General features: G+C 50.8%; 1 protein-coding gene across 1 annotated transcript in view; it reads left to right on the forward strand.

The window, feature by feature from the left end:
- Nucleotides 1-3,955: 3,955 nt before the first annotated feature.
- ANXA11 (annexin A11) overlaps nucleotides 3,956-19,743 on the forward strand; it is a 35,783-nt gene continuing 19,995 nt past the window's right edge. Inside the window, exon 1 of the mRNA XM_046026742.1 lies at nucleotides 3,956-4,180. The gene's annotated coding sequence lies outside the window, so the exon portion shown is untranslated. The remainder of the gene's footprint in view (nucleotides 4,181-19,743) is intronic.

The following is a 19,743-nucleotide window of genomic DNA, read 5'->3' on the forward strand; positions in this document are numbered from 1 at the left end:
CCAAGCAGGATGAAAGAACTTTGACTTTTTACAACTTACAGCCTTTACCAATGTGTTTTAGGTGAATATCAGCCCAGAGTACGTGTGCGTGCATCTCCAAAAAAGGGGCAGAAATAAGTCCAAATATTTCTGTAATCATTATTAATATAAACTAAACTCATCAATTAAAGGTAGGTACCCAACTGGATTTGTTAAAAAAAAAAAAAAAAAAAAGGTGTCATTTCCAGGAGATGAACCTAAAGAACAGGAAAGCCTGAAAACAAGACAGGAAAAACATACCAGACAAATACTATCTTAGCAATACTGAAAGCAGGCCTAATAATTTTTTAAGGAGAAAAATGATAAAAGAAGGTAAGTCACCAAAAGATAAACCAATTATGAACTTGTGTGAACCTAATACTTTGTTCTCAAAATTATAAGGCAAAATGAGAACAAATTATAGGGGGAAATTGACAAAGTATAATAAAGGTAGGAAATGTTAAATCAGCCTTCTTGGAAATCAACAGCTGGAACAGAAAAAACCTGGGGTATAAACAATCTGAGTAACTAGCACACTGGAGGGAAAAACACATAGAAAGAAGCTTGTGTATTCACAAAAACTGGGACATTAAAAAAAAGAAAAGTCTGTCTGTAAGGCCACAGAGAAGTCACAAATTCCAAAAAGAGCACCTTTTCTCATCTCTAAGCATTAAAATTAGAAATCTATGACAAAAAAAAATTTTTTTTAAGATTTTATTTATTTATTTGACAGACAGAGATCACAAGTAGGCAGAGAGGCAGGCAGAGAGAGAGGAGGAAGCAGCAGAGAGCCTGATGCAGGGCTCCATCCCAGGACCCTAAGATCATGACCTGAGCCGAAGGCAGAGGCTTTAACCCACTGAGCCACCCAGGCACTCCCAAAACGTTTTTTTAAAAAGCTGCAGAAACACGCTTCTAAATAATACATGAATTAAGGATAAAATCCTAATTTAAAAAACCCAGAATATTTAGAACTGAGAGATAACAAAAGCATGGCATGTTAAAAATTGTGATATGTAGTTAAAGCAGGTTGTACAGGGAGATTTATCGTCTTAGATACATTTATCAGAGAACAACAAGAGAGAGATTTGGAAAATAACTGACCCAAATGTTCAACTCTAGAAACCAGAAAAAGATCACCAGGGCAAATCGAAGGAAAGAAGGAATGGAACTACAAAGATTAAAACAGAAATGAAAGCAGTAGATAATATTTTTAAAAGAATGAATATAATTTATAAAAAAAATTAGGGACGCCTGGTTAGTTAGCTTAGTCGGTTAAGTGTCTGCCTTCAGCTCAGGTCATGATCCCAGAGTCCTGGGATGAGTCCCTTGTGGGGCTCCCTGCTTAGCAGGGGCCTGCTTCTCCCTCTCTCTGCTGCTCCCCCTGCTTGTGCTCTCTTTCTTCCTCTGACAAATATATTAAATCTTAAAAAAAAATTTTTTTTTTAATTAAAAGTGGATTGTAAAGTCTGGCCAGACTGATCAGAAGCAGCCTTTCTGGATCCCAACCTCTACACTTTCCTCTCCCATCCTTGACCCTAAGAATCCTCTTTACAAGCCTGTGTTTTGTGAGGTATTTGCGATTTGTTCGATTTGTTCATTTCCCCACTGGAGAAGAGCTGTGTTTACAGCAATAGAGTGTTCTATAGTCCCTCTTTGTGTGGCACCCAGCAAGGGGCGGGTCACCTCGGCTGTACTCAAACCCTGTCTGTGCAATGACTCAAGGCTCCTGCTCTACTCAGAGCCATGCAGCACCTGACCGGTTTGCAAGGGGTTCACTCCCCCTTAGCTCAGCTCATGTTTGCGTCAGACCCTAGCCGCGATGAACCAGGGGTACATTTGCAGATTTTCATAGACCATAGACCATTTCTAAGCGAGAACACCGAGGCTCAAAGAACGGACCACTTCCAAAGCGACAGGCCCCAGGTGTTGGCACACCAAATCCAGAGTCTTTTCCCTGACACAAGTGTCCCCACGGAGTCGGAGCTCAACACGACGTTTGTTAAAAATAAATGGTTCAGAGTCACAGAAGGGTGACCACAGGGGTAGCTATTCAGCACCCTGGCCTTGAAGAGCTCAGTCCTGACGTAGGAAAGTGTTCGCTACACGCAGAAGGAATTCCGCTCTGATTTATTTTTTTTAAAGGTGGTATTTAAGGAAGCAGTAGCTCATCTGCGAAAAAAGTGAGCCATTCAAAGAAACTTGCCTTTGAGGCCGCCGGGAGCCGGGGCAAGCGCGGCGCCGACGCAGGCCGTCCAGCCAGAGGCTTGGATGGGCGCCGGGTGTGACCTTCCCTGACGAAGTCCCAAGCCGAGGGCACGCCAAGCGACAGACGCTCCCTCGGAAGGCCGCGGGCTCGGTGGGGGCTTCGCCCCGACGCGCGCTCCTGTGTCGCCACAGGCACCCCCACCGCGGTAATACCCCGGCCTGGCGGAGCCTCCTGGTGCCACCGACCCTCCGCTCGTCTTCTGCTGAGGGTGGGGGCGGGGCGTTTCCTCCGAGTCGCACTGGAGCCTTTGGCCTGAGTTTCACTCTCACCCGCCTCTCATCGCTAAAAAATGCAGTTCAGCCCCGAAAAAAGGCCGTGCCTTTGCGGGGTGAGGGGTGTTGCAGAGGCCGCGTAGAATGACTGGGTCCGTGGGGTTTGTAGTTGGGCGCGGCGGCTGGCTGTCCCAGGGCGCGGCTTCCGCACCGCACCCGCGACCCTACCCGACAGGCAGTCTCCCCTTCTACCTACAGCGCCCAGTCCCGCCCTCTCTTTGCGCTCTGAAAATGGAAATAGGACCAGCAGCGCTGTTTGCAACAGCCCCAAACCCGCAGCAACCTAAATGTCTTTCCCTAAGAACCTAGGTGTCACGCACGTTGGCGCACCCCTTGGGTCCTTGGGAAGAGCCAAGGAGATCAAAGTGTGCTTGCATGGAAAGACCCGGCAAGATGTAGTGAGTAAAAATGCATGTTGCAAAAAACACGGCAACACCGTCTTAAACAGTGCATCTAGGTGAATACATATACACATAGAGAGTTGCAGAGAGAAAGATCTGGAAGGACACGCCTAAAAGCGGGCTGGAGGAGTAAAGAGTGAATCTCAGTTTCTAAAAATTGCTTTTAAATGATCATATATTCATGTATTACCTGTGCGAACATTTTTTCAAAAATGAGATCTTTTAGAGTAGTTTTATATGTACAGAAAAAATGAGAAGTTAACACTTGGTTTCTCCTATTATTAGCATTTCCTATTAGCATGGAGCTTTTGCTACAATGAATGAGCCATACTTTATTATTAACTGACGTCCATAGTTTATTTAAATTTCCTTAGTTTTTTCCTAATGTCCTTTTGCCCGTATCCCCTCCAGGATGCCACACTACATTATTTTCATATCTCCTTAGACTTTTCTTGGCTATATTCTTGGGAGGAAGATCACATGGGCACATCCTATCACTGAAGATTTCTGTCTCTCCATGTTGACCTTGATCACCTGGCTAAGGTAGTTTGTCGGGTTTCTCCACTGGAAAGCTACTCTCTCCACCCCCACCTCTATTTCCATACTGTTGGGTGACATTTTAACGTGAAAAGTGTTCTTTACCTGAAGGAGAGTCGTTAACAAAAGCACATAGGGCCGGGGGGCGGGGGGGGGGCTTGGGGAATGCCGTCCGGGAGATCCTGGCTCAGGGCGCGACCAACGGAGGAGGTGGGCGGAGCAGGGTAGCTCCTCACCGACCTCCGGGCGCCGGCAGTATCCCCTCCCAGCCCTCAAGAACCAGAAGGCGGGAGATTTTTACCCCCGCCCCAGGAGGCGGCTCTCAGCCCTTTAGCCCTTCCGGCTATCACCTGGAGGCGGGGCCACGCTCCAACCCCACCCCTACCCCCGCCCCACCCCTACCCCCGCCCCGCCTCCAGCGCGAGCGGCTCCGCCCCGGGGCGCGCTGGGCCCCTGCCGGGTTTTCCGCCCCGCGCGCTCCTCCTCCCGCCCCGCCCTGACGGTTGCGGTTCCCGAGTGCCCGAGTGTCCGGAGTGCCCGAGTGCCCCGAAAGCCGGAGTGGGACAGAGCTCCAGGCCGACGGAGGCGCCGCGGCCGCGACGCCCGCGGAGACAGCCGCCGCTGCCCGGGGCCCCGCTTGCCCCTTGCGGCCCCCACCCTTGTGATCAGTGGCCAGTGGCCGGGTAAGTGAGGACTCCCCGGCCCTCCGGAGGCACGGGGCGGGGCGGCGGCAAGGGACGGGGTGGCAGCAGAGCGCCGCGGCCGGGCGGGTGAGCCCCAGACTGCCCTGCGCCCGCTCCCGTCCTGGTCCTGCCCTGCGGCTTCCTGGTTGCTCAGCACGGCGATTGTGGGGGTTGGTGTCGGGTTATCTGGTTGGCCCCGGACGGGTCGTCGGCCAGGCTGCCCGGCTCGACCAGCCGCAGGGGGCTGCCCTCTTTGAGGTGGGCGGTGCGCAGACCGGCCCCCTGTGCCCAGGCCACGTGACTGTGGTGCGCGGCTGGGGTCGGGGGCTCACCCGCTCCTGGGCGGGCGTGGGACGACTGGGTGAACTTGGAACCGGGTTAACCTGCGGCCAGAAGGCGGCTGGCTGGTATGGGGATGGCCGGTGACCCGGGCCCCTCTGACCCAGCGGAGTTCTCGAGAGTGTAGGTGCCCTTCCGGCTTGTGCTAAAGAGGGCTCGTAGAGGAAGCTGGCTTCAGGAACTTTCCTCCTGAACTGGGAAGATGCAAATCCTGGGAGCTGCTGCTGTTGGAGATTGTTTGTTAAGGCCCCTTTGAGAGAATGCGGAACTACCCCGGCGCTGTGTTCACCTGTGTGTTTACCCTTTCTGCCTTTCCCCTTGAGCCCTACGTAGCCTGTGGAAGACTTAAAATGGCAGAAACCCATCTTATTGGTTTAAAGGACAGTTGCGAAGTTCTCCTTTCGAGGAGAGAAGTTAAGCTGGCGAGTTCTAGCCCAAGCAGGTTACAGTTGCCTCCCCGCCCCCCCCACCCCCACCCCCGCGATATTCCTCTCCGCTTCCCCTATCAGTGACCTTGCTTTGCTTTGGGTATCCAAGGTAGCCAGCGACACTGCTCTCTCTCCTGACCCCACGTTTTGCTTCTGGCTGCCTTGACCTGGGCGTGGAGTGGTGTGCCTCTTCGCTGCTCCCACAACAGGAACAAAAGCTTGCAGAGGAGGGCAGGGTGTGTTTTCTTTCTTCACTCCTAAATGGCTCGCATTTTGTTCCATCATTCCTTCCTAACTTCAGTCCATTGTTGGGGATTCCAGGAGGATTAACAGTGCTCCTTCCCTCAAGGCACCCTCCTGTGCTTCTAGGTGGTCCCTGGCAAGACAGACGGGTGAGGTGCTAGGGAAATCTGTTACCCTGGCATGCGGTGCTCAGTACCTCCGGGTCCTGCATCCCTCCGTCTTGTCTCTTACAAGTCTCTGTGCCTTGGTTTCCTCATCTGTAAAGTGGGGGTGATAATACCTACCTCACGGGGGCATTGTAAGGGTTAAGTGAGTTAATACGTGACAGCCATACAGTCCAGGCGCAGCGCTGAGCTGGTGACTGTTAGACCATACGTGTGTGCTCTAGGTGGATGTCACCTACATGGGGTAAAGCTTACGGCAGGGCCTAGGACACAAGTGTCAGCAATAATAATACAGTAATAATAGCTGTTGTTTCTTTCATGCATCTGGAGGTCCGTTCAAATCTAATTGCTTTCCTGCCAGTTCCTATTTTAGTTCATGTTGTTCTGCCCTCCGGGAATGTCCTCCTTCCCCATCTCTGCCCATGATTCTCCACCCTTCTGGGAACCATCCAGGGGCCTACTCCTAGCCGGAAGGGACAAGACATACCCTGAGCCCACGCTGCCCTCCTCCTCCACTCCTTTGGCATCCCTTCTCCATATTCGCCTTGCTTAGTATTTGTGTGGCCCCGTGTCTTATCCCTGCCCTGTCCTTTGTCTTTGGAGGGTGGGGCTTACTCATGTTTCTTACTTGTGCCTTGGTTGCACAGCACCCAGGATGGGCTCTGCCTAATATATGTGCTCAGCAGAATTTCACTGAGTGTGAGAGGCAGGCCAGGGAAGTAAGGTTTTTCCTTGATCTTAGACCTTGAAGGCTCGGTTTGGGTAGGCAACAAAAGAGAGCCTGAGATGGAGCTAGGGCAAGGCTGACAGATACCTGTCTTGGATTGCTGTACCTAGAAGGCCAAGATCAATTAGTGATGCCTTGCTCATATGATTCCATGGAGGATGGGTCCTTTGGAGTGACAGGAGTAAGAATCCTGCCAGAATAGGTTAGTGTGGGCTCTTGGGAATTCATTGCAGAACAGAGAGGCAAAGCCGGTGTAGTGTAGGCAGGAGGTGACTGTAGAAAGGAAATCTGTGCTGAGTGCTAGGGATCTGTGCTAAAGACCCAGGGCCTTTATGGAGTTCACCCTCCTTCCTCTTGGATTCACCTCCTCCTTTCCTCTCTCCCTAAGCCTGAGGCAATGCCTGTGCTTGATCCCATGGTGGGGCACTCAGGGAAGTCTGTGCTGGTGTGCTTCACAGTCACAGCCAAGCAGGCCAACTCTGGTCTTTCTGGACTTCTCTCTACAGCACATTCTGATGCCATTGTCCCCTGGTGTCTCAGGAATTTGAGTGATCCTAGATAGGAAAGCCCTTAGGCTTTCAGCCCTTAGGCACCTGTAAAGGTGAAGAAACTGAAGTTTCTTTGTTGGGAATTTGCATTTTTTAAAAGGAGTTGCTGAAATTCAGTGAAGTTTTCTAATGCTGAAACCACAGCACAGCAGGCCCCCTGAGCCCCCCTCCACCCCCAGTAAAATAGAGGTCTGATGTCACCTGGTGGCTTGTATTCCGGAGGACCGTAACAGTACATAAGGCCCAAACAGAGGCTCCAGTACGCTATTAGAAGAAAGTGGGTGAGGGCAGCAATGGAGGAGTCAGGAGACAGAGTTCTCCTCCGTTTTGGGTCACTGGGACAAGTTGTGGAGCCAAACAAGGTCCCAGTGTTCTAGATGGTACAATGCCTGCCTCATATGGTTGTTTGCAGATTCTGGTGAGAAGATGTTTGCGGAGGGGGTTTAAGATGAGCCAGGGCTTGGTCATGATGGTGTTGATCTCTTGGGTGCTTTACTGCAAGGACCCTTGAGACAGGATGGAGTGTGCAGACAGTTGGCGTCTGACTCTGTGATCCCTTAGTGTCTGGTCTTCCAGGGGCTGTGCTCCTGAAAGTCCCATGGACTCAGCAGAAAAGAAGGGAAGAATTGCTCCTGAAATTGCAAGGGAAGTCTGGTGTCCCCAGCCTTTGTCACCTGGAGTTTGGGGGTAGGTGGCTGGGAGGGCCATTAGCTGTGCGGTCTGGGCGGGGAGCATGTGGCAGATTAAGCCTGGGACTGGCATCTCTAGGGGGAAAAGTATGTTTGGGGGGGGGCAGCTGGCAGTAGCAGATGTGAGCTTGCCGGGGCCACGTAAAAGGTCACGGCTATTTTTAGGAAGTGGGTGACAAGGCATGTTTCTGTTGAACCGACATTGTGAGTACCCACTGTTTGCCCAGCCCTGTGCTGTGTGCATAAAAGCACAGTCCACCCCACCCACCCTAGGTTGTCTGGCTAGATTCCCCAGAGACATGGCATACTGGATGAGAACCAGGTCTGGAAGGTGGCCAAGATCATGATCACGAATTCAGTTTTGGACATGGAGCGTCTTGAGGTGCCTTTGGGGTACCAAGGAGGCAGGTGTGTCTGGGACTTAGGAGGACTCTGGGCTAGAGAGACATTTTTGTCTAGATTTATCTGCTGTAAAGGGCATATTGAGATTGAGGAACTCACCTTAAACAGCTGAGTAAAGGAACCTGAGCCCAGGAAGGAGCTCGAAAAAGAGCAGTCCATGAGGGGAGAAGAAAAGCAGGACAGTGTCAGATCATAGAAGCCAGGGTGAGTCCACTGCAGTCGGAGGGAGTGACCGTGGGCACTTGCTGTTGCTGTGGGAGGTGATAAGGAGGATACGCAGCACATGAGCTGTGGCTGTTTTGCTGGGAGGTTGGCGGAGAAGCCAGATGGGAATGAATGGGCGGAGGAGTTGCAGGAGTGCAGATTGGCTGTGCTGAGTATAGAGGAGCTTTGAAGGGAAGGAGAGGCATTGGGTGGTGCTGGAGGAGGCCGGCACCGAGGGGGTGTTTGTTTCTGTTTCTCAGCTCATCCTCCCATTCCACCCTGAGAAATTAGCAGTGTGGGTGGCCTTCAGTCCAGCCCCCCCCCCCCAATTCCTCTGTATCGTGTGGACACAGGCACCTGTAAAGGTTTACTGCTGCTGCTGCTTTTTTAAAGATTTTGTTTATGTATTTAAGAGAGCGAGTGAGCGAGCGAGCAGGGAGAGGGGCAGAGGAAGAGGGAGAAGCAGGCTCCCTGCTGAGCAAGAAGCCTGATGTGGGACTCCATCCATCCCAGGACCCTGGGATCATGACCTGAGCCAAAGGTAGACGCTTAACCAACCGATCCCCCCAGGCGCCCCTGTAAAGGTTGGCTTCTCTCACAGAATGGCTTCATGCTGCACCCCTTATTCTACAGCTAGTGGTTTTGATTAGTTTATCAGGGGCAGTAACCCTGGGTGAGCCGTGTTCTGGGTCCAGTAGCCACTGTGGAATGTTCTATAGTGCAGGGGGACTGGTTTATACAGTCTTGCCTTAATTGATGGGTATGGAGACCATTGACTATTTTTATAATTTGAACTAGTGCTGGAATGAGCAACCAATAGGGCCCTGATTGGGATGTCATCGAATGTATTCATTTATAAGGAAGAGTTGACCTTCTTATGATACTAACTTTTGCAAATCAGGGATAGATTACAGGCCTTGTAATACATCTTCAGTAGATATTATGAATGGGATTCTAACTGGATTTGCTAACCAGATAATAATTTTTTGTATCCTTTCCACTTTTTTTTTCCTGTTTCTTGGCCATTAATTTCAACCTTTATCATTATTCATTCTTTCTTTTGACTTATTTTGTTGCTCTACTTTTAATCTCTAAATTAGTTTTTATTTTTTTAGTTTTTTTAACTTAAAAAGCATGTAAAGTTCAACATTTGTGTGTACAACGCTAGCTAGTTGGCCTTCAAAAGGTTCACCTTTCCATTCCTTTATGGCCGCCACATAGATCAGGGATTTTTTTTTTTCCTTTAAGTTTATTTATTTATTTAAGTATTCTCTGCACCCACCACAGGGCTCAAGACTCATGACCCTGAGGTCAACAGTCTCATGCTCTTCCAGCCAGCTGCCCTGCCATGTAGATCTGTCTTGACCCAAAGATGTTTTAGAAGACAGGATCCTGAATTTAACCAGTAACCAGTTTTGTGGGGAGTATGATTACATTTTAATGTCGACTGCTGGTTTTATTGGGTTATGTTTAGTGAATGCGATCAGCAAAATTTCTTCTCACTGGGCCGTATCCGGATTTTCTCTGTGGCAAGTACGTGATCCATACCAGAAGGTCTCATGGACAGGAAAGGCTACATATTCCCTGTGGGGCACAGACTGTAGATGTATCTCTTAACTTGAGCTTGCTTGCCTTTCCTTGTGTGTTCGTCTGTCAAATTCTGCAAGAGGTCCCCCAAATTCTTGCTATAATCTCCAGTTAAGTCAGGCAGTACTTACCTTCGTTCTCGATGCAGGGACCAGACATCCATGCTTGGTGTGTACAGGTTTATGAAGCTGATCTGTGCAGATTGTACTTTGCGTCATTTGTTGCTTATTTTAATGCTTTTGGCCTTTGGCCTTCACTGCCATGTTATCTGTGTTTTAGGAGACCATATTGCCAAAGGTCTGGGAGAATCCCTTCTTCAGAGACCAAAGATAAATAAAAAGTGCATTTTGTAAGACAGTAAATGAAAAGCTCAGAAACGTAGAGGCAGGCATCGGCCTGGGGCTTTACACCAGGGCCTGTTTCAGTTCGGGCTTACGCGCAGTATGTCGTCCTCTGGTCTCCCGGACCAGCTTCTCAGCACCCCAGTTGTCATGAAATAATCCGGTCCCAGTGGTCCCCAGGATAGCCAGCTTCTTAGGAGGGATGGGTAAAATAAGATTTGCCTGCAAGCTCCAGGGACAGGCCCCGCACTGCCTCTCTTCTTTTGTGGTTCTTGTCCCTCCCTTTGTGTCCAAAGACAGGGACAGCTCTGACTGGCAGTTACCCTGTTCCTTCCTGGTTTGTGACAGCACACGGCCTTTCTCCATTCCACAAGGGATGTGACAAAACAGTCAGTACACAAAAAAGTCCCAAGGCCAAGTGTCAAATTTGAAGACATAGGCCACGGCCTGGATGACTCAGTTGGTTGAGCATCCGACTCTTGATTACGGCTCAGGTCATGATCTCAGGGTCGTGAGATCGAGCCCCATGTCAGGCTCCACACTGAGTGTAAGCGTGGAGCCTGCTTGAGATTCTCTCTCTCCCTCTCCCCAGCTCTGTGCTCACTCTCTCTCAAATAAATAAATCCTTAAAAAAAAATGTGTCTTCTGTGCTCAGCACATGACCAGGGGTGTGGGAGGATGGCAGAAGGCAGTGGTAACAACAAACCGAGTTTGGGGGTTTCTGTCTTTGATAGCGAATTCAGACTGTCACATACCAGATAGTCTTGATTTTATTCCTTGAGTCTTGTTTTCTATTTATTATTTACTGGACTTAGGTGTTATTCTGCTGACTTGGGGAGGTTTCTCATCATCCCTCTTCCTTTGCCCGCCTGCATTACGATTCAGCTTTGGTTGTGGATTAGGAGAGGAGCCCCCTCTCTCTTCAGAAATTGGAGGCCGGGGTCCATGTCTGCTCTGTGAGGTCGTCCTGGCACCAGGCTCCTGGTGTGGAGTTGCCCCCAGCACTCTCTAGGGCTGTGGTTTCCAAATACAAGCGTATCTAAGACTAACTGGGAAGGTTTGTTAAAACACCTATTTATGCCCCCTCCGCCCTTAACGGCTCTGATGTAGGAGGTCTGGAGTGAGGCCTGGGCATCTTCATTTTTGACAGCCACCCCTGCTGTTAGGCCGCGTGGGGACCGTGCCGGATAGCACTGCTCCAGGGCCTTACCTTAACCCGCGTGGCCTAGGGCAGCTGGCTTGCAGGGCCATGCCATGCCTGGTTGCCAGGGAGGCTTGGAAACTAGTCCTTATTGGAGGCTACCATGTGCCAGGCAACAGTTTGTGTTCTGTGCCAGAAGTAAGAGGGGGCAGATGGTAGTAGGGGACAACCAGAAGTTCCTGGGACACCACCCACTGCTGTGTTTAATTTGAAACTCCAGTCTTGCCATCGGCCAAGCTGGTACTCCTTGGTTAGGAAGCGGGAATGGTCTGTCACGATCAGAATGGTATGTCACGATGGTGGCGATGGCGAGCCCACAGGCAGTGCAGGGCACGGCCACCTCCGGCCCCGTGACTGGTGCACAGAAGGCCAGCAGCTGCTGCCACCGCTCGCTGATGCACTGAGGATTCTCGCTTCTTCTTGGCTGCCCCCAGGAGTCGGGTCCCTTCCTCATTTTGTCTTAACATTTCCCCAGCCCCAGCTCTATCCAGCCCTGGGGGTGAGGGGGTTGGTACCCAGAAGGGAGCTGAGTGGACAGGAACTGGTGTGGGCCGTGAGTGCCTCAGCCCAGAAGCCTAGAAACATGCTTCTGGTCTGTGTCCTGCCTCCAGCCCATCCTGGGACATCAGGCAGATTCTTTTTTTTTTTTCTTTCTTTTTAAAGATTTTATTTATTTGAGAGAGAGACAGTGAGAGAGAGCATGAGAGGAGAGAAAGTCAGAGGGAGAAGCAGACTCTCCAAGGAGCAGGGAGCCTGATGCGGGACTCGATCCCTGGACTCTGGGATCATGACCTGAGCTGAAGGCAGTCGCTTAACCAACTGAGCCACCCAGGCGCCCCATCAGGCAGATTCTTTCTGCTCTCTGGGCCTCCACTCCCCACCGTAGTAAAATAGGCTGGTCGAAGTCGATGATTTCACGAAGGCCACTGCCAGGTCCAGTATTCTAGGATTCCTGTGTAATCCAATGCCAGGGCACTGGGAATTGACTTTTTATTTCTAGGACGTGTCTTTCAGAACTGGCTTGCTCAAGTTCAGCCCTCCGGTAAGGCTTAAACACTACCCCATTGCTACTTGCCCAGCCTGCCTTGTTCGGAGCATCTCCTGGCTGCTTAGCCACAGGCCAGCCCTCCGACCACAGTCTGAGGCACGGGCTGGCTAATGATTGACTTAGGCTCCAGCAAGCCTTAGTTCACTGCCCGTGGGTGGGGAGTTCAATGTTTAACAGCACCTTGTGCAGGCTTTTTGTTCAGTGCGAGGGAAAATACAGTCAGGATGGGTGAGGGTCTGTCTGGGGCTCTCTGGCTCGTTTCTGTGGCTTTATGGCACTGTGCCTGCGGCCAAGAGAGACAGATCCCCATGAGGGCGGGACACTGGGACTCTGCGTCCCTGCAGAGAGTAGGGCTACTTACCTTGCAGAGTTAGGGATGTTCGTACACCCTCGAAACACTTGCAGTCCTGCCTTGGTGTGGGAGGGGGAGGAGAGCATGTCCTTGGTGTGTCGTCCTCTCTGTCCCCGGAATTCCTGGAGCCTGTGCACCAGAAGCTCTGACCAAAGAGGCCATCAGAACAGGTGCCACCCAGGATGTGGAAGAGATGAATTAGGGTCCACTGGTGTCATGTCGTGGTGCGCAGCCCTCTGCTAGCCGGTGGCAGGTGGAGGAGAGACCTGTCCTACAGCCTAGGCTCTGCCTCTTGCACCGAGAGGCCTAAGAGATAGTAATTCTGGCTCTGGCGTCAGTTGGTGTGACCTTGGCTTGCCAAGAATCATCTCTGAGCTCTGTTCCCTTGAGGTGATCTTATCTCTCTTGCAGGAACATTGTGAAGATGAATGAGGCAGTATATAATGAGGTAATACCTGTCTCGACCATAGGTACTGGGAAGAGGGGAGTAACATTCATTTACTAGAGGATATCAGGCCAAGTGCTGATAAGTTCCAGGAAGAGCAGTCATTAGGGGTAGAGAGATCAGGGTGGGCTTCCGGAAGGAGGTGGGGCTCTGTCTTGGCTAAAGGAAGGCCAAAATTGACATAGGCTTAAGGAAGGCGTTAAAGGAGCCAAGGAGGGCATACCGGTTAGAAGAGACCAAATGAGCAAAAGTCCTGAAGATAGAAAGTGCAGGATGACATCCTGGCTGTGAACCGCAGTCCTGCCTGGGAACCTGCCATCAGCTTGCCGTGGCCCAGTGTAACTCTTGGCCCAGGGCCGTGTGGCAGAGCCTGGGATCCCCCCTGCACAGGGGTCAGCCCATGCCTGAGATCGAGATCCGAAAGAGAATCTTCTCCGCTGTGAATGTAGGCTCTGATGGGATCTCTTTCCACTTCAGCAGCACAAGGTTGGCCGGGAACTTTGTCACCCTTAGACGGGAAGGTGCCAGTAAGTGTTAATTGGAAGGAGAGGTTTCCTGGGGCTTCTAGGTGAGGCCGGGGGCCTCAGCCATTTGGTGCCAGAATAGATACTCTCTCGTGTATCTGGGTTCGAAGGGACTGAGCTTCTCCAAAGCCGTTTGAACAGGTGGTCCCTGCTGCCTTCCTTTCTAGCCCTCCCTGCCACCCTCTTCCCCCAGTCTCTGTGAGAGAGGATCTGTGATGGGCTGGTGGCTTTCATATGGCTCATTGCCTCTTAACTGGCAGGGCCCTGGGTGACATCACCTGTCCTTTGACTGCACGTGCAGGTGCCTGAAGGGATAGCCCAGCTTGGGACGGTGGGCTGCTGGAGTAGGCACACCTGGCTAAAGGGGTGGTCGCTGCCTCCCTAGCTGTGTGCTACTGCAAGGAAATAGAGGACCCGTGTTGCCAGATCTCCTATTTTTCCATTAAAAAAATTTTTTTTTTAAAGTCAGGCCCAGCTCTTTTATAGCCGCTCGCCTTCCTTCCCAGGAGATAAATGTGAACTACAGAACCCTCATGGAGCCCCAGGTTCTGGGCAGCACAAGTCTAGAACCACACATCCCTCATAGGCTCACCCATTTAATAAGTGAGGGAGAAAGATGCCCAGAAGAGCCTTAGGTTGGTCAAGACCCATCAGAGAAGCCGGTTCTCTACACTCTTCTCCCTCCTTCCTCTCCCAGAGGATGCATTTCCTGATTCTCTGCCGTAATCTCCATTCTTCCTAGGAATGGCTCTTAAACCCCTCGTGGGTAACTTCCTGCAACTGCTCTATTGTGTTTATGTCCCCAGGCAGAGAGAAAGCCTGGGGCAGGCCAGGACTTTGGTTTTTTCCTCCTCTTTCCCCAGGTAGCCTAGCCCAGCCCTGGGTTCCTCTCTGAGCCCAGGGGTGGAATTACTGGGAAGATAATGGAATGTAAGTTTCCACTTCAGGAGACCCTCCCCTCCCCCCACCTTACTTGCCAGGGAGGGGTCCTAGCAATGATGTGTATTCATTTTCTGAAAGAAGACCCCCAAATCATATGAAAACTGGGACCGACCCCTGTAGATGCGGAGACTGGCTGGCATCCTGTATTTTGGACAGTGACCTCTTATTTGGGGGTGGGGGGCAGGAGATCGGGGTCCTGGGCCAGCCCTCTTAGGATCTTGCTCTGTCACCTGGGCATGTCACTTCCTCCTCTCTGGTTGTCAGTTTCCCCATCTGTGACAAAAGAGCCGAGGTGGCGTGGGTAGGAATGAACTGAGTCATGGCTAGGGCTGAGTGAGCTCCAGGGCCCCAGCTGCGCGGTCCTGGCAGGTTGGGGTGTGATGGTCCCGCCGGGGTGGAGCACACTGCCAACCTTTTCCCTCCCCAGAGCCTTTGCATTGCTGGCGGGGTGTGTCTGGCCGGGCCACACAGAGCCACTCACAGCCCTGAGCCTCACCATGGTGATTGTTGTTGACTGATAAAATACCAGGAGCAAAGCTTTATGGAGCTTTTATTCCCAGACCTGCAGAAATGGTGAGCACCTGGTCCTTCCTTTCTCGGTTGGAATAGTCAATTTGTTCCTTCCCTTGTCAGGGAAAGCCTCCTGAGTTACATAGACTTGTACCTGGATCTTTTTACACAAGGAGAGCAGAGGCTTTTTCAAAGAGAACACCATAGAAGGATCTGGAAGGAAGGAGATTACTGTCTTTGTTAGTTTTATATTGTTGCCATAACAAATTACCACAGACTTAGTGGCTTAGAATCACACAACTTATTTTGGTGGTAAAATACACATAACATAGGACGCCTGGGTGGCACAGCCAGTTAAGTGTCTGCCTTCGGGCTCAGATCATGATCCTGGGGTCCTGGGATCCAGTCCCACCTCTGGCTCTCTGCTCAGCAGGGAGTCCACTTCTTCCTCTGCCTGCTGTTCGCCTGCTGCTGCGCTCTCTCTGAAAAATAAATAAATAAAGTCTTTAAAAAAAATACACATAACATAAAATTTACCATTTTAGCATTTTTTAAAAAGTGTGTAGTTCCAAGGCACTAAGGACGTTGACACTGTTGTGTGGCCAACAGAAGCTCCCCAAATACCCCTCCTCCCCGCCTCTGGCCACTGCAGTCCTCTCTGTCCGCATTGGGCTGCTCCAAGCACCTCCCGGCAGTGGACTCACACGGTGTTTTTCTGTCCGTGACGGGCTGAGTTCTCAGTGTAACATCCTGTGTTCAGCCCTGCCGAAGCACCTGTTGCAATCTCCTTCCTTTCTAAGGCCTAATAGTATTCTGTTCTGTGTTCTACACCACGTTTTGTTTATCGTTCCTTTGGACGGCCAGCAGGGCTCAGGCATCCCCAGCGCCTGGTTGACATCCTCCTGCTTGGCTTCTGGGCCGTCCTGGGAGCAGCCCCTCTGCGCGGGTGTTGTCGCCAGGAGCCGTCACCCCCAGGTGGAGGTGGTGAAGTGCAGACACAGACCTGTCTCTCCTCGGCCTGCACTGCACTTGGAAACACAACCACAGTTTCCCCTTTGGGGGGGGGTGGTGGTTCCTTAGGACCTGACCACAACTTGGACTTGTCACTGCTACTCTGTCTGTCATAAGAACCTTGGCATCTGCCAGGACCGAGCCCCAAGGCCTCCTCACGTTCTGGGCTTGGGTGTAAGCCGGTGTTGACACCATGGATGGGTTCACCTTCATTTCCCATTGCTCAGAGATACCAAATTGGGATTGGCCTGTGACTAAGTGTCGGCCCTTCCGGAAGCCCATTTGGTGTGGTGTCAGGGGGAACTTCCCGTGAACAGGAAGGAGCCAGGTTCGTGAGAGAGCTGTGCTGTGAAGGGGTGGGAGGGAGACCACGAGCTGATGTGTGAAAGTGGTCACTGCTGCCTCGCTGCTCCCCTTCTCAGCACCAAGGACCCGGTCTAGGAAGGCAGCTGGGAGGAAGGAGCATGATTTCCATCAGGCTGAGGACTTGGGGTCAAAATACTGACAGCAGGTGCAGGGGCGCCGGAGCTGCTTCCCTGGGTCCCTCCTCACAGGCAGAATCTTCTCCAAGAGGCCTTTTCAGAGGCGCTTCTCTCCCCGTACCTGGCCTTCCCCCTGCCCTGTCTGCTTCTTGCCACTGCTTCTCTGGCCCCTGCCATTCCTGGGGCATGGACCGGGCATCCAGGCACGCAGAAGGGAAAGAAAGAAAACTTTGCCAGTTTCCTGTTGGTGAATTCCCCCTTGGGGAGACAGGAATATCCAACACAGCCATTCCCAGGACCTCCTCTTCCAGAGCTTGGTTTGGTGTGGGAAAAGGAACTGGCCAGCAGGATTCTACTTGTCATGTCCTCTGCCCCCACCGCTAGCATTACTCCCCAGTTCTCCATCCTCTCCCCACACTGCCTCCAAGTTTCTCATCCTGAGTATTATCAAATGGGCTTCTAGTCCTCCTGTTTGCTATTTTATACTGGAGAAACTGGTATCATGAAAGGTTGAGTGAAATTAGGAGAATATATTTGATATTTACCTGTTGCTATCCCCATTTTACACATGTGGAAAACCGAGGCCTAAGAAAGCTTAGGTAACCTGCCCAAGGTCACACACCTAGTAAAGAGCAGGACAGGGATTTGAACCTGTGTGGTCTGGCTTCCGAGTTCATGTTCTTCCCACCAGCCTATCCTGCCGTTGATGAAGTACCTGGGGTCCCAATGAGGCCTGAGATCCTGATTCCTAATCCCAGGCTAGTCCATCAGCTGGTGTTTTTCAGTTTCTGAGATACTGGTTTCCAGGGCGGGTGAGCTCCAGGAGGAAGTAGACTATAGCATGGGGGTAAAAGTCCGGGGCTTTGGAGCCTGGTTGCCTGGGTGTGAGTCTTGGCTCAGTCATTTACTATCTGTAACCGGTGAGTTCCATAATCTCTCCATACCTCAGTTTCCTTATCTCTTAATAGGGGATCATAATCTCAGTGTTTGTTTTATAGAGTTGTTTTAAAGTTGAATTCCATGTAAAGCACTTAACAGAGTGCCTAGCACATATTAAAGTAGTCAGTAAATGTTAACTGTTGTTATGATTTCCTAGTTAGCTGGAGAAATTTGGGGATAAAGTTAAGCAGTCTCCTTTGTTACAGGACTTCTCAGAGCCTTTTACCATGCTATTATGAATGAGCACTTTGGGGAGGAGATGTAGTAGACAGCATTTTCCAAAGTTTTGGACAACTAATCTCTCTCTCCTTTTAAGTTGCATCCCTCTAAGTTCTCAACTTGGAAGATATTAAGCTGGTGTCCAAGAACATAGTTCAGGAAGCACTGAGCTATAAACCAAGCTGCCTGTTTGTGCTAAGCTGGGGCTGGGGGCCCAGGTTATTGCTGAGCCAGCTCTGAGTGACTGTATGTGGCAGAGTTCTGTGTGTGTCTGGCTTCCCTCCTCCCCTGTAGGTGTGGGGAGAGGGAACAGGTGCGAGCCTAGACACCTGAGGATCTCTGGAACCTCCTGGCCATGAGGAAAGGCCTTGGCAAACTCCAGTTCAAAGTGTATTTACTGCAATGGGAGGAGGGGTCCTACAGTAGGTCCCCTGTGGCACAACTGGCTGGGACCACCAGATAAGCCAGCCTAGCTCAGATGGACGCGGCCCCTGGTGTTGCAGCATGGCTCTGTTAGGAGAAAGCAGGTAGCGAGTAGAGTTTACCATGGATGCTCTCCCTAGTGTGTGTATGGTTTGAGTAAACTGTGTCCGTGGTGTATTTTAGCTGCAAAACTAAGGGGTTGGAAATTAGACAGCCTTCGAGGTCCCTTCCAGTGGGAACATTTGGGTAGTCTGTAAACCTGTGATTGGGGTAAAAACCTAAAGGGGTGTCCCCTTTCAGAGTCCTAAAATACAAAAGGAAGGAAGAGCCCTGAGAGGGGGAACCCCCCCCCACCCTCCTGGCAGACCCTCCCTTCACACCCATGGAATAGCAAGTTCTGTGGAGAACTGGACCCAGCATGGGGTCATTGGTTTGGGATCCTTTTCCACATGAGAGTCTTAGAAGAGGATTACTTTTTTTGAGAGAGAAAGAAAAGATGCATGAGAGGTGGGGGAGGGCCAGAGGGGGAGAGAATCTTAAGCAAGCTGGTGCCCAGTGTGGAGGTGGACTTGGAGCTCCATCTCATGACCCTGAGGTCCTGACCTGACCTGAGCTGAAATCAAGAGTTGGACGTTTAACTGCTCAGCCACCTAGGTGCCCCAAGGAAGTGGATTACTTTAAGTAGACGTTTCTGTCTTGCTTTGGGCCTCATTCACACCCTGTCTGGGTCATTGCCTCCTTTTGTCCAGCCCAGTGACCCGGGGAGGAATGCCCAGCACTCCCAGGGCGGTGTATGGAGGCCAGGAGCTGTTCAGACTGGCTGAGGGCGAGCAATGCCGGGTAGTAATGTGTCCCATTAATGACCCCCAGTCTGCCCAAACCTAGCCTGGTACTGGAGCGAGGAGAGTTTGCAGCTAAGCAAATAAATCTCTTGCTTTAAAACAGTTGTATACACACATGCACAAACATAAACCATATATACACACACATGCACGTGCATTTGTGTGTGTGTTTTGGTGGGGCAGGGTCTTGAATCACACATTAGAAACTGCCAGTAGTGACCTTTGGGTAGAGGGTTAGACCTTTGCTTTTCACTTTCTGGTGCCTTTCTGGTTGTGTGTGAATTTCCCTGCAGTGTGTTCTCATGTTTTTATTTTATTCTTTAATTTTCTTTTTTTATTTACTTTTTAGAGCCGTTTTAGAGTCACAGCAAAATGGTATGGAAAGTACATTACTATCAACACCAGTATCCATTGTCAATACCCCTACCGTAGGGGTGTGTGTGTTGTGATTGATGAACCTGCATGGACACATCCACAGTCCATAGTTCACCTTAGGTTCACGTCTGGTGTTGTGTGTTCCATGGGTTTTGACTAATGTACCCACCATTTTAATATCATACAGAATAGTTTCACTGGCCTAAAAAAAAAAATCCTCTGTGCTTTGCCCATTCTTCCCTCCCTCCTCCATAATTCCTGGAAACCACTGATCTTTTTACCACTGGTTTTACCTGTTCCAGACTGTTGAGAGTTGGAAGCTGGCAGTACGCAGTCTTTTCTCATTTGCACTCCAGCTCCATACATGTCTTTTCATGGATTGACAGCGCACTTCTTTCTAATGCTGAGTCAATAGCTCATCGTCTGGGCATTTGTCCATTCACCTACTTAAGGACTTCTTAGTTGCTCTCTCATTTTGACCATTATGAATAAAGGCACTTATACACATCTGTGTGCACGTTTTGCGTGGACAGTTTTCAGCTCACTGAGGTTAATACCGAGGACTGCTGGACCATATG

Source organism: Meles meles, chromosome 13 (genome assembly GCF_922984935.1).
Source record: "Meles meles chromosome 13, mMelMel3.1 paternal haplotype, whole genome shotgun sequence".
Lineage (NCBI taxonomy): Eukaryota > Metazoa > Chordata > Mammalia > Carnivora > Mustelidae > Meles > Meles meles.